This window comes from Neofelis nebulosa, chromosome 7 (assembly GCF_028018385.1).
Source record: "Neofelis nebulosa isolate mNeoNeb1 chromosome 7, mNeoNeb1.pri, whole genome shotgun sequence".
NCBI lineage: Eukaryota > Metazoa > Chordata > Mammalia > Carnivora > Felidae > Neofelis > Neofelis nebulosa.
The window spans coordinates 86,010,109-86,025,154 of NC_080788.1; the positions used below are offsets into that span (position 1 = coordinate 86,010,109).

A 15,046-nucleotide genomic window follows, 5' to 3' on the forward strand; every position below is an offset into this window, starting at 1 on the left:
AAAAGAAGCATTAGTAAGTGACCGTGATCCCAAACTAATTATTTCTAAGTCTCATTCAACTCTATAAAGTAATACAATAAAAATTATTCTCCTGCCTCCCAGGATTCCACAATAAACACAGAGAAAATGAGAGAGTGAAAAAAAAGAATCTAGTTTACACAAAGATACAATGCCTAATTTAAGAGCAAAGTCAATTTTGTGTTTTATTAAATATTATACTGTAAGGTAACTGTGAGTATAAAACAAAAGAAAAAGTTATAACCACTTATGTTTAATGTTTTACATTTGCACGAACAACACTTTGACAGTTACCTATATGCAACCTTACTCCACAAATTGTTTTTGAAATAAGTTTATTATCTCCATTTCATAAGAAAACTAAGCCTGGAAGAAGACAGGCAACTTTCCAAGGTCACACTAAACTACTAAATGGCTCCAAATCAGCTGTGTCCTGAATCAACAACACTAGAATAGGCACACTTCAGGCAGTAGTCCACAGCATAAGACAACACTCTGGCCATTTTAAATCAAACTGATTCTGAAAGAATGGTATTTTTCAAGAATTATTTGAAAGCTACACAGAAGGGGCGCCTGGGTGGCTCAGTCAGTTAAGTGTCCAACTTCGGCTTAGGTCATGATCTCGTGGTTCGTGAGTTTGAGCCCCATGTCAGGCTCTGTGCTGACAGCTCAGAGCCTGGATGGAGCCTGCTTCAGATTCTGTCTCCGTCTCTCTCTGGCCCTCCCCCACTCGTGTTCTCTCTCTCTCTCTCTCTCAAAAATAAACATTTAAAAAAATTAAAAAAAAAAAAAAGAAAGTTACACAGAGGCTGAGGTGGATTATCTGAAGTTTCAGAACTGGTAAATAATAAAAGATACCAAGAATTAAGAGGATTTAGTCCACTCATATGCACACTGCCCTAAAGTATCTCTCCTTACATTGGCTAATTATATCCTCCCTAACTTCATCACAATACCTAAAATTTCACTCATTAAATTCATTTGTGCAAGCAAAGCATTCCAACACCTAGTGTAAGCAGTTAAACACTATTCATGTAAATCGGTACAAGTTGCTTTCCTCATAACATATAGCAAAGAAGGAAAAGAATTCTGATACATTTGTGAAGATGGGGAGTAAAGAAGATAATATTTATTGAGCATTACTGTTTTCTAAGGATTGAGCTAAACACTTTTCTTTCAGTTTTCTGAATTCTCATAGAAACTTTAAACTTTTACCCTTTAAACTTTAAAGGATAAGTCCTATTAGCTTCATTTTACTCTTCACTTAGTTTATAAAAGATAAAAACTAAACTAAAAAGATTCAAGAAAGCCAAGACAAAACCAAGTTGGTCTAAGTGTAAGGTAAAACTCTATGTCTTATTCCATGCCACTTTGCAAGACAGGTAAATGGCTGTGATATTAAAATTTATGGCTAAATAGAACACTGAGTGCTAAAGGAAAAGTGTAAGAAAAATCATTGGGAAAATGTTAGCAACACTGATTAATTAAAACTTTGATGTGCTCAGTAAAGGGGGTGAGCATTCCATTTTCTTTTTTCCTCTTTTTCCATCTCCATTATGAACTTCTCTTCCTCTGTACCCTCCCTTTAAATGTTGAGGTCTATGAGGAATATGTCCTCTTCCACCTTCATTAAATACTGCAACTTGAACTCTATCTACATACAAAAATACCTCTCAAAACCATAGCTGCTATTTCACACCCTCTCTTGAGTATGAGTCTTATACACTACCTATCCAATTACATCTTCCACAGATATCTCTCACTCAACTTGCCCCCCAAATGAATCCACCTTCCTTCACCTTCTCTAGCTTTTGAATGAGTTTGAAATGAATTTCAGCCTTCAAAGAGAAGTTGGTAGTACCACCTATCTCTGAAGGCTGGCATTCACTTTCAGACTCACTCCCCTCTCTTTTGGGTTCTGTCCACCATCCCACCCCACCCCACCCCATCCCTCAACAAATAATTTATTTCCTTGCCAAGTTTACCTTCCTAAATACTTCTGCAATACATTTCTTTCTCTTCGTTCCCTACTGCCCACCACCCCCCATCATTTAGTTTCATACCTTGTGGTCTCTTGCCTGAATTTTATTAGTCTCTTATCTACTAGCTCTCACGCCATTCTCACCTTTTTATCCATCCTCCAAATATTACTACCAGAATAATTTAACTGTATCATTGATCTGCTTCCAGGGCTTTCCTATGCAAACAAGATAAATCCCAGGCTCATTCAGATGACATACTAGCACTATTTTTTTTTTCATTCTGAACTACTCACTACCTTGTCTATTACCCACTACACAGTAAATAATGTCACAAAATAAATTTACATCCATACAATTAAATAGATAACCACTAAAAATATTCATTAAAAAACATTTTTATGAAATGGAAAAATGTTAATAAGAACTTCTATTTTAAACAAACAAACAGAAATAGACTATCAAATACAGAGAACTGGTGGTTGGCAAAGGGGAGGGAAATGGGAGCAATGGGCAAAAATAGGTGAAGGGGATAAAGAAGTATAAACTTCCAGTCATAAAATAAATAAGTCACTAGGATGAAAAGTACAGTATAGGGAATATAGTCAGTAACATTGTGATAACTTTGTACAGTGACAGATAATAATTATACCGATCATGGTGAGCATTTTATAACACATGTAATTGTCAAAACACTATATTGAACACCCGAAACTAGTAATAATATTGCATGTCAAGTATATCTCAATAAGAAATAAAAATTAAAAGTATAGAAATTAAAAAGTTAAAAGCAGGTTAGAAGTAATATCATTGAGTTGGTGGAAGAAGGCAATTCAAAAATCTTCTCCATAAAAGCAATGAAAACCAAAAACAGTAAAAAATTAACATTTTTAGAAACCTAGAAATTAACCAGAGGATTATTAACAACCAGGAACATTTGTTCAAGGATAATGGATAAATCTTAATAAGAACAGTGAGCTTAGCAGCATCTCAAACTTACCCTATTCCCATCCTTCTCTCCCCCCCCCCCCCATAACAGCCTTGAAAAGCAATAGCCCACAATCACAGTCAAGAACCAATACCCTAATCAGTCCCTGGAGGAGTCAGAACAGGACAGGGGCCTTTTCAAACCCTCAACTTAAGACAATTATCAGTATTTGACTTATCTAGCTTCTCCCTGGACAATCCCACTTGCAAAAACTGTCCTTATTTGACTTAACTCAGAGTCCACACAATCCAACAGCCTCTTCCCTGGGAACATCTGTTGAAAACAATCAGTGGCAACTGTTTAATAACACAGCAGCCTGAGGCAGTAATCACTGATGAGGCAAATAACAAGCTAACCAATAAAAAAAGATAATAATAAATAAAAACCAGGTGCGTGCGTGCACGCGCGCGCGCGCGCGCGCACACACACACACACACACACACACCCCTGAAAACAAAAACCTTAAAAAGAAAAGCTAGGGAATGAACTATCCACAGGGAACGTTGAAAATCTCAGACAATTTAATGGGAATACACAAGGCCATCTGTATGCATAAGGCTGCAAGCATGCTCTGGAAAGACTAGAAAAAGACCTAGGTTTTCATCTCTGGCTGACCTTCAGATTCTACACAAGAAGGATGTGAAAACTAAAACAGAATTGTAAACTGTCTGGTTAATACTGATCGTGTCCCCGATACACACACAGAACCCTTTGGCAAAGACTAGAAGACTTACTGATCCAGGCTTATATGAAGTCTCTATTCAATCATTAGCAGACCATGAAGATAAACAAGCAAAGTTCTGGTCATGTAGAAGGAAAAAACAGACTGCAGAGAGTTAGTTCAGTAAAGTCATTACAGAAACTCACAGCAACAACAATAACAAACAGAAATAACAACAACCCCTGGGAAGGAAGCAGAAACTCGTTGCCAGAGTTGCTACATTATTTAAAATATCAAGATATCAAGGCACCTGAGTGGCTCAGTCGATTGAGTGTCCGACTTTGAGGATCTCACAGTTTGTGAGTTAGAGCCCCGCATCCGGCTCTGTGCTGACAGCTCAGAGCTTGGAGCCTGCTTCGGATTTTGTGTCTCCTTCTCTCTGCCCCTTCCCCGCTCATGCTCTGTCTCTCTCTGTCTCTCAAAAATGAATAAACGTTAAAAATTTTTTAAGTAAATAAATATCAAGATATCAACAAAAATTGCAAGACACACACAAAAACAAAGTATGTGCCATATAAAGGACAAATTAAAGTTAACAGAAACTCTCCCTGCAGAAGCACAAAAATTAGATTTAATAGATGCCACCAACTATTTAAGTATGATTAAAATAACAAAGGAAACCATGTCTAAAGAATTTAAATAAGCACAGCAAATACACAATGCATTAAAAAAAAAATCATTCACCACGATCAAGTGGGATTTTTTTCCTGGGATGCAAGGATGTTCAATATTTGTAAATCAATCAACATGATACACCATATCAATAAGGATAAAAACTATATGTCATTTCAATAGACACAAAAAAGCATTTGACAAAGTGCAACATCCATTCATGGAAAAAAAAAAACAACAAAGCAAGTTTAGAGGGAACCTCAACATAATAAAGTCCTTATATGAAAAACGCACAGCTAACATCATACTCTATGGGGGAAAACTAAGAGCCTTCCCCCTAAGGTCAGGAAGAAGACAAGGATGTCTGCGCTAACCACTTTTATTCAACACAGTACTGGAAATCCTAGCCACAGAAATCAGACAACAAAAAGAAATAAAAGGCATCCAAATTGATAAGGAAAAAGTAAAACTTTCACTACTTGCAGAAAACATGATACTATATATATGACACCCTAAAGACTCCACAAATAACCTACTGGAATTGATATATGAATTCAGTAAGGTCACAGAATATAAAATCAATATACAGAAATCCACTGCATTTCCATTAACTAATAATGAAGTAGCAGAAAAATTAAGAAAACAATCCCATTTACACTGCACCAAGAATAATAAGATACCTAGGAAAAAGTGTAACCAAAGAGGTTAAAGACCTGTACTCCGAAAACTATAAAACACTGAGGAAAGAGATTGAAGATAACACAAAGAAACAGAAAGACATACCATAATCATAGGTTGGAAGAATAAATATTGTTAAAATGTCTATACTACTCAAAGTAATCTACATATTTCACGCATTCCCTATCAAAATGCCAACAGCATTTTTCACAGAACTAGAACAAACAATCCTAAAACTTGTATGGAACCACAAAAGACCCTGAATAGTCAAAGAAATCTTGAAAAAAAAAAAAAAAACTGGAGGTATCACAATTCCAAACTTCGAGTTATATTACAAAGCTGTAGGGATCAAAAGAGTATGGTACTAGCAAAAAAAGAAAAAAAAAAAGACACACAGATCAAAGAAACAGAATATAAAGCCCAAAAATAAACCCAGAATTATATGGTCAATTAACCTTCGATAAAGAGAAAAGAATATGCAATAGGAAAAAGTCTTCTCAACAAATGGTGTTGGGAAAACTGGACAGCTACTTGCAAAAGAATGAAACTGGACTACTTGCTTACACCATATACAAAAACAAACTCAAAATGGATTAAGAATCTAAATATGAGACCTGAAAGTATAAAAATCCTTGAAGAGGCACAGGCAGTAATGTCTCTGACATTGGTCATAGCAACATCTTTTTAGATGTGTCTCCTGAGGCAAGGGAAACTAAAGCAAAAATAAACTATTTGGACTACATAAAAAAAAAAAAAAAAAACCCTTCTGAACAGCAAAGAAAACAATCAACAAAACTCAAAGACAGCCTATTGAATGGAAGAAGATATTTGCAAATGGCATATTCAATAAATGGTTAGTGTCCAAAATGTATGAAGAAGCTATACAACTCAACACCAAAAAAACAAATAACCCAGTTGAAAAATTGGCAAAAGATATGAACTGATATTTCTCCAAAGACATACAGATAGCCCTTAGTCACATGCAAAGATGCTCAACATCACTTATCATCAGGGAAATGCAAATCAAAACAAGGCGATATCACCTCATGCCTGTGTGAATGGCTAAAATCAAAAACTTAAACAGTAAGTGTTGGCAAGTATGTGGAGAAAAAGGAACCTTGTGCACTGTTGGTGGGAATGCAAACTGATGCAGCCACTGCGAAATAAAGTATGGAGGTTGCTCAAAAAATTAAAAAAATAGAACTACCCTATGATCCAGTTATCACACTACTGGGTATTTACCCAAAAAAGAACAAAAACACTAATTCAAAGGGATACATGCACCCCTATGTTTACGCAGTATTATTTACAATAGCCAAACTATGGAAGAAGCCCAAGTGTCCATCAATAGATGAATGGATAAAGAAGATGTGGGGTGTGTGTGTGTATATGTATGCACATATATGTGTACATATATGTACACACACAACACACACACACACACACATATATATATATATACACACCATATACACACAATGGAATACCATTCAGCCATAAAAAATGAAATCTTGTCATTCGCAACAACAGATAGATCTAGACAATATAATGCTAAGTGAAATAAACCAGTCAGAAAAAGACAAATATCTTATGATTTCACTCATTTGGAATTTAAAAAACAAAACAAATGAAGAAAAAAAAGGGAGAGAGACAAAATGAAAAAACATCTGAATTGTCAAAATAAAAAGTTAGCTAAGCCAAAGACAGGTTAGTTGATTTTCCAGTCTGAGGAAGAGTATGAAATAATAATGAAGAAAAATGAACAGAGCCTCAGAGCCTTGTGGCTCACCATCAAACATGCCAATGCGCGTATAATAGGAGACCCAGAGAAGAGAAAAAAGAAACAAATCATTATTATTTCAAGAAATAACAGCTGAAAACTTCCTGAATTTGACTAAAAACATTTGTGTGCATATTCAAGAAACTCAATAAAATCCAAGGGGAATAAACTCAAAGAAACCCATATCACATAAAACTGACATATCACAACAAAACTGTCAAAAGACAAAGAATCTTGAAAGCACCAAGAAAAAAGCAACACATCACTTAATAAGGAAGCCCAATAACAAAAATATCTGATTTTTCATTAGAGAGCATGGTGGCTAGGGGCACCTGGTGGCTCAGTCAGTTAAGCATCCAGATCTTGATTTCGGCTCAGGTCATAATCTCATGGTTTGTGAGATGGGGTCCTGCTGATAGCACAGAGCTTGCTTAGGATTTTCATTTTCTCTCTCTCTCTCTCTCTCTCTCTCTCTCTCTCTCTCTCCTTGCCCTTCCCCTGCTCTTGCTCTCTCTCAAAATAAATGAACATTAAAAAAAATGGTGGCCAGAAGTCACTGAGATGATATAGTCAAAGAGCTCAAAGAAAAAGGCTGGCAACCAAAAATTCAATATCTACCAAAACTTAATTAAGGAGAAATTAAGATATCCCCAGGTACACAAAAACTAAGAATTCATTCCTAGCAGACCTACCCTATAAAAAATATTGGAGGGAGTCCATCAGGCTGAAATGAAAGGATTCTAGATTAATTCAAATCCATAGGGAAAAAAATACTTTGACATATAATGAAAACACATTTATGGCATTCAGCTAAAGTAGCGCTAAATGGAAAATTTACAGCTTTAAATGTCTAAATGAAAGTAAAGATCTAAAAATCAATAATGTAATGTTCCACCTTAAGAAACTAGATATCAAAAAGTAAAAGCAAATTAATGCTAAAACATGCAGAAGAAAAGAAATAATAAAAACTAGAATGGGAATATTTGAGATAGAGGAACATACACACACACACACACACACACACAGAAACATCAATGAAACCAAAACTGATCCTTTGAAAAGATCAACAAAATTGACAAACCTTTGGCCCGACTGTCCACGACAAAAAGAGAAGATTCAAATTACTAATTTGGACTGGAAAAAAGGACATTACTACCAACAGTACAGAATTTAAAAATATCATAAGGGAATACTATGAGCAACTATATGCTAGCAAATTACATAACCTATAAGAAATGGACAAATTCCTAGAAAGACATAAAGTACCAAAACTGACTCCAATAAGAGAAAATCTGAGATCTATAAGAAGTAAAAAGAAGACTTATTAATAAAACTGATGTGAAAGAAAAGCCCAGAACCAAATGGCTTCATAGGTGAATCCTGACAACATTTTCAAAAAAGAGAGAACACTTTCCAACTCACTCTATGAGGCCACTATTATTCTCATTCCAAAATCAATCAAAAAAACTACAGATCTATATTCCTTATCAATCCAGACACAAAAATCCTAACAAAATATTATAAAACTGAGTATGGAAAAATATAAAAAGTACTATACACCATGACCAAGTGGGATTTATCCCAGAATGCAGGGTCAGTTCAAATCCAAAACTCAGTCATTGCAATACATCATATCAATATACAGATAAAAACCCACATATAATAGTCTCAATAGACACAGAGAAAGTGCTTGGCAAAATCCAACACCGTTTCATGATAAAGACACTCAAAAACTTAGGAATAGAAAGTAATTTCCTCACCCTGATAAAGGGCATCTATGAAAAATCCACAGCTAACTTCATACTGATTGGTGAAAGACTAAAAACTTTACCTCTAAACACATGAACAAGACAAGGATGTCCCTCCCCTTTTGCTACTGTTACTCAACAGTGTACTGAGAGTGCTAACCAAAGAAATTAGACCTGAAAAAGAAATAAAAGCCATGCATATTATAAAAAAGAAGCACTTAATCTCTATTCACAAATAACATGATCTTGGATATTTAAAAAAAGTCCTGAGGAATTTACTCTCTCTCACACACACACAACTGTAAGAGCTAAAAAACAAGTTCAACTAGGTTGCAGAATACAAAATGAATACACAAATCAACTGAATTTCCATCCACTAGCAATGAATAATCCACAAATGAAAATAAAAAAACAATGCCATTTACAATAGCATGAAAAGAATAAAATATTTGTGAATAAAAGAAATGTAAAATTTGTACACTAAAACTATGAAATATTGCTGAAAGATCATAAAGACCTAAACAAACTGAAAAACATTACTTGGTCATAGACAAAGAAGAAGTAATACTGTTAAGATAGAAATACTCTCTCAAATATATCTAAAGATTCGATGCAACCTCTATCAAAATCGTTAAGTGGCTTTTTGCAGAAATTAACAAACTAATCCTAGGGGTGCCTGGGTGGCTCAGTCAACTGAGTGTCCGACTTCAGCTCAGGTCATAATCTCGTGGTTCATGAGTTCTAGCCCTGCATGGGGCTCTGTGTTGACAGCTCAGAGCTTGGAGGCTGCTTCGGATTTTGTGTCTCCCTCTCACTCTGTCCCTTTCGAATTCACACTCAGTCTCTCTCTCTCTCAAAAATAAACATTAAAAAAAAAAAAACCCTTATCCTAAAATCCATAGGAAAATACTAGGATCCCAGAATAATCAAAACAATCCTGAAAAAGAACATCAAAAGCTACAAATTTCCAGTTGTAAAATAAATACATCACGGGGATGTAATGTATAGCATGGTGACTATTCCTAATAATACCATATTGTATATTTGAAAGTTGCTAAAAGAGTACATCTCAAAAGTGCTCACCAGAAGAAAAAAAAAATGTCTGTAATCACATATATGGTGATGAATGTTAACTGGACCCATTGTGATGATCATTTCACAATATATACAAATACTGAACCATTATGTTATATACTTCAAACTAATGTAATGTTATAGGTCAATTATACCTCACTTTTAAAAAAAGAAAAAAAAATAAAAAGACCAGATGCTTTCAAATTTCTAAACTTACTACAAAGTTACAGTAATCAAAACAGTGTGGTATTGGGACAATAGATATAGAGACGAATACAACAGAATTAAGAGTCCAGAAATAAGCTCTTACACTAACGGTCAAATGATTTTCAACGCAGGTATAAAGACAACTCAACTGGGATAAAAATATGTGCCAAAGAATGAGGTGGATGCAGTGCCTGGGTGGCTCAGTCGATTGAGCAACTGACTTCGGCTCAGGTCATAATCTCACGGTTTGTGAGTTCGAGCCCCGCGTTGGGCTCTGTGCTGACAGCTCAGAGCCTGGAACCTGCTTCGGATTCTGTGTCTCCCTCTCTCTCTGCCCCTCCCCGACTCATGCTCTGTCTCTGTCTCAGAAATAATCATTAAAGGGGCACCTGGGTGGCTCAGTCAGCCTGAGCGGCTGACTTTGCCTCAGGTCATGATCTCGCGGTCTGTGAGTTCAAGCCCCGCGTCGGGCTCTGTGCTGACAGTTCAGAGCTTAGAGACTGTTTCAGATTCTGTGTCTCCCTCTCTCTGACCCTCCCCCGTTCATGCTCTGTCTCTCTCTGTCTCAAAAATAAATAAACGTTAAAAAAAAAATTTTAAAAAAAAGAAATAATCATCAAAAAAAATTTTTTTTTAAAAGAATGAGGTGGAATCACTATCTCATACCGTACACAAAATTAACTCAGAATGGACCAAAAGCCTAAATGTAAAACAAAAATTATAAAACTCTTAAAAGAAACATGATCTTGAACTAGTCAATTATTTCTTACTTATAACACCAACAGCACAACCAACAAGGGAAAAAATAAACTGGACTTCATCAAAACTCACCACTTTTTTTGCCTCAAAGAATACTATAGAGAAATTAAGACAATCTACAGATTTCTGAAAATACTTACATATTAAACATTTTATAACGGCTTACTATCCAGAATATGTAACTCCTAGAACTCAACTATAGAATGAAACATAATTCAATTAAAATTAGGCAAAGGATTTGAATAGACGTTTCTCCAAACAAGATACACAAATGGCCAATAAACACATGCAAAGATGCTCAACATCATTTGCCATCACGGAAATGTATATGAAAACCACAATGAATGCCTTAATGAGTAAGGAAAACAATGATTCAAGGTGACACCCAAATTCTGACTGCTAATGTGAGACAAATTTTTGAATGGGTAAAGTTTGCCCCTAAGGTGACTTGTCTACTTTGCAAGATGCCTTGGAATCGCCATCTGCCCGTGCCCCACTTAACACTGAAAGAGCAGAGTGGTATGAAGATAAGACTGAAGAAATGCTTGTTTCCCATAAAAAACTGGATCGGCCTCCAAGGAAAAAAACAAAAACAAAACAACCACGATGAGACACCACTTCCCATCCATTACAAGGGCTATACTCAGAAAGATGGATAATAACAACCATTGACAAGCATGCAGGGAAATGTCTGTACACTGGTGATGGAATATAAATGATACAGCTGCTTTGGAAATGGTCTGGCAGTTCCTCAAAAAGTTAAATACAGAATTACTGTATGACCCAGCAATTCAACTCCTGGAATAGTATATACCCAAAATTAAAAACAAAACCATATAAATGTTTGTACATAATTATTCCTCATAGTCAAAAAGTGGAAACAACCCAAATGTCACCAACTGATGAACAAAATGTGGTATATCCCTACAACTGAATTACTATTCAGCCATAAAAAGGAATGAAGTACTCTTAAATACTAAAACATGGATAAACCTTGAAAACATTATGTTAAATGAAGGAAGCCAAACACAAAAGACCACGTATTTTATGATTCCATTTATACAAAACATCTAGAGTAGTCAGATTCATAGAGATGGAAAGTAGATTAATGGTTGCCAGGGGAAGAGGGTAAGGAGACATGGGGAGAGAATGCTAAAAGATGTAGATTTATGTTTCTTTCTTATTTTGATAATCTATTCCTTTTAGTTAGTCTTATATTCAACTCCTTGACATCCCAATTTGTGAGATCTGCTCAACCTTATCTGGCTAACTGAATCTGAAAGCTAGAACTTCTAGGCTAGTCTGAAAAAGAATATGAAAAAGAGAATTTAAAAAGTGCTGAAAAAAAGTACTTCTTTTCTAAGTCTAGAAACACGAACTGTTCTATCACCAATTACTGATGTTTACTGTGAACAAATGCATTACCTTCACTTTTACAGGATCAAACACTAGCTAGCTCTTAGTATACTGCTATTATATAAAATAATGTCTCTCTCTTTCTTTTAGTTGAGTGGTCAGAAATAGAAGAGCAATCAAAATACATTGCTACTATCATTCTGGATCCAGTTCTAGACCTCTCAAATAGAAAATAATTTCTCACTTCCCTACACTCAAAGGCATCCTTTTGCATACTGAAAATAAACATAAGCATGTTTGAAAAATGTATTACAATGAATAAAGGAAAGTAAATGCTATTACAAATTCCTACCATCTTTCTCTTTTATACTCATTTCATATTTGACATGATTCTTTTATTGTGCCATCAACCTCTTTATTCCTTTGCAGGTGCCTGAAATCTAGCAAAGCACTATATATTTATTCAAATGGTTGCTCAAATCCATCATCTTCAAAGGAGTTTTAATTTTTTTTAATGTTTATTTATTTTTGAGAGAGAGAGTGAGCAGAGGAGGGGCAGAAAGAGAGGGAGATATAGAATCTGAAGTAGGATCCAGGCTCTGAGCTAGCAGCACAGAGCCTGACACAGGGCTCAAACTCACAGTCCATGAGATCGAACCCGACGCAGGGCTCAAACCCACAGACTGTGAGATCATGACCTGAGCCAAAGTCGGATGCCTAACTGACTGAGCCACCCAGGTGCCCCAAAAGAGTTTTAAAGAAATAAGTTACAGCACAGAGGCATAATTATTTTTCTTAAAGATAGCTTACAGTAAACGGCATGTTTATGAGCAGCAGCTTCTTGTAACAATCAACTTGCCTTTATAAGGCTCCAAAGACAACTGAGGAAAAGGAAAGGTGATTGGGAACTTTGAACCTTCTGGTTTAAAAGAACTCAATGACAACATATTTTTGGTAACATAAATGTACCTTTTACTAGCAATTTTACTTCAAAATAGTTTTGGGTGGGGAAGGAAAGAGTACTGTTGCTAGGTAACACAATTTAAGGATTTCCTTGTGTTTAACTGAAATAAAATACCAACAATGAATTTCCTTTCATTCATTCAAATCCTGTTTCCCCAAAATGTAACTTTTAAATAATTTTCTAATTTATCCCTTTTTAGTAGTTTAGAGACTGAAAATACAGAATCTAAACCATTATCATTTGGCCATTTGCAACACGGATGGAGCTCAAAAGTAAAAATAAGCAAAATAAAAATAAAAAAGTAAAATAAAATAAAATAAAATAAAATAAATATAAAATAAAATAAAATAAAAATAAAAAAGTAAAAATAAGCAAAATAAGTCAGTCAGAAAAAGTCAAATACCATTATGATTTCGTTCATATGTGGAATTTAAGAAACAAATGAACAAAGAACATAAAAGACAAACGAAGAAACAGACTCTTCACTACAGAGAACAAACTTATGGTTATCAGAGGAGAGGTAGGTGGGTAGATGGGTTAAACAGGTGATGGGGATCAAGGAATGCACATCTCATGATGAGCACTGGTGTTGTTTAAAATTGGTGAATGACTATATTGTATACCTGAAACTAACATGACGCTGTATCTTAACTAATTAAAATTAAAATAAAAATTTAAAAAAAGATCATTCAGGGTTTTGTATTCTATTTCTCAAGAACAAATTCTTACTGAGTTTGAATAGGTCATAATATCTTTAATTTTATCACTTTTAACATTCCAATCAAAATTCAAATAATGTTTTAAATTCTTCCCATAAATTTTGTGCTTCAAATCCATTTTTTCATGTAATCTTCCAATAATACATGAAGTGTTATTATTTTAATTTTATAAGATATGTAAAGTATCTACAAAAATAGTAGGTGAATAATATAGGTGAGATCAGAACCTGGATATTCTGACTTTCTCCACTATATCCCCCTACTTACTAGATTTTTAATACTCAAGTTTCTAGGGATTAATTACTATCTCTCACACTAGTCTGTTACAAGAATTAAGTCAGGTAACACATGTGAAATGCTTTGTCCAAGGCCTGCCACATATAAGTGGTCAAAAATACGAGTTATCATTACCAATATGACAGCTGCTTCTATAAAAATGTTCACTTCTTAAAAAACTTCTCAAAGATAGTGAAGTGACAGAAACATATCTGAAATATACTTTGCGTTCATGTGAAAAAGTCAACTTATTTATTATTAGAATCCTAACGCTTCCTGAGACTCCTACCACTCAACTGTAGTATTATACCTAAAATCCAAAATTAATCTCCAAATAATGAAATTTTTCACTAAACACTGCAGTGGATCCTACACATGTAACCACTTCTTAGAATTCTAAGAAATGAAAATGCTGGCTTCAATGTACATGCATGTGTCATTCCATTTCCATTTCCCTCTTCTTTCCTTTCATTTCATGTAGGCTGTGCACCCAATGTGGGGCTTAAACTCACAACCCCAAGATCAAGAGTTGCATGTTCTACTGGCTGAGCCAGCCAGGAGCCCCATATATGTACATTTTTTAAATTTTGATACTTAACAGTCAAAATGCCATCTAATTTACATTCCACCAGCAATATTATGAGGGTCTTTTTTTAAAAAAACAATTTTTTTAATGTTTATTTATTTTTAGAGAGTGCATGTGTAGCAGCAAGGTGGGGGCACAGAGATAGGGAGAGAGAGAATCCCAAGCAGGCTCTGCACTGTCAGCTCAGAGCCCAACTCAGGGCTCATCTCACCAACCATGAGATTTTGACCTGAGCCAAAATCAAGAGTCAGATGCTCAACCAACTGAGCCACCTACGCACCCCTTCTAAATAAACAGAAGTTTATTTAGAAAACAAAACTCAAGGTGCCTGGGTGGCTCAGTCGACTAAGTGTCTGACTTCAGCTCAGGTCATGATCATGGTTTGTGAATTCAAGCCCTGCATTGGGCTCTGTGCTGATGGCTGAGAGCCTGGAGCCTGCTTCAATTCTGTCTCCCTCTCTCTCTGCTCCTCCTCACACTTTGCTTCTCTCTTTCTCTCAAAAATGAACAAAAGAAAGAAAGAAAGAAAGAAAGAAAGAAAGAAAGAAAGAAAGAAAGAAAGAAAGAAAGAAAGAAAGAAA

General features: G+C 35.2%; 1 protein-coding gene and 1 non-coding gene across 8 annotated transcripts in view; one reads left to right on the forward strand and one right to left on the reverse strand.

Annotated features, from left to right (window-relative positions):
• Window positions 1–15,046, reverse strand: part of RALGAPA1 (Ral GTPase activating protein catalytic subunit alpha 1) — a 280,983-nt gene that overhangs the window by 242,550 nt on the left and 23,387 nt on the right. The gene's annotated exons all lie outside the window — the stretch shown is intronic.
• LOC131518566 (U12 minor spliceosomal RNA) lies at window positions 10,909–11,053 on the forward strand. The gene has a single exon (XR_009265212.1). It is a non-coding gene; the product is annotated as a U12 minor spliceosomal RNA (small nuclear RNA).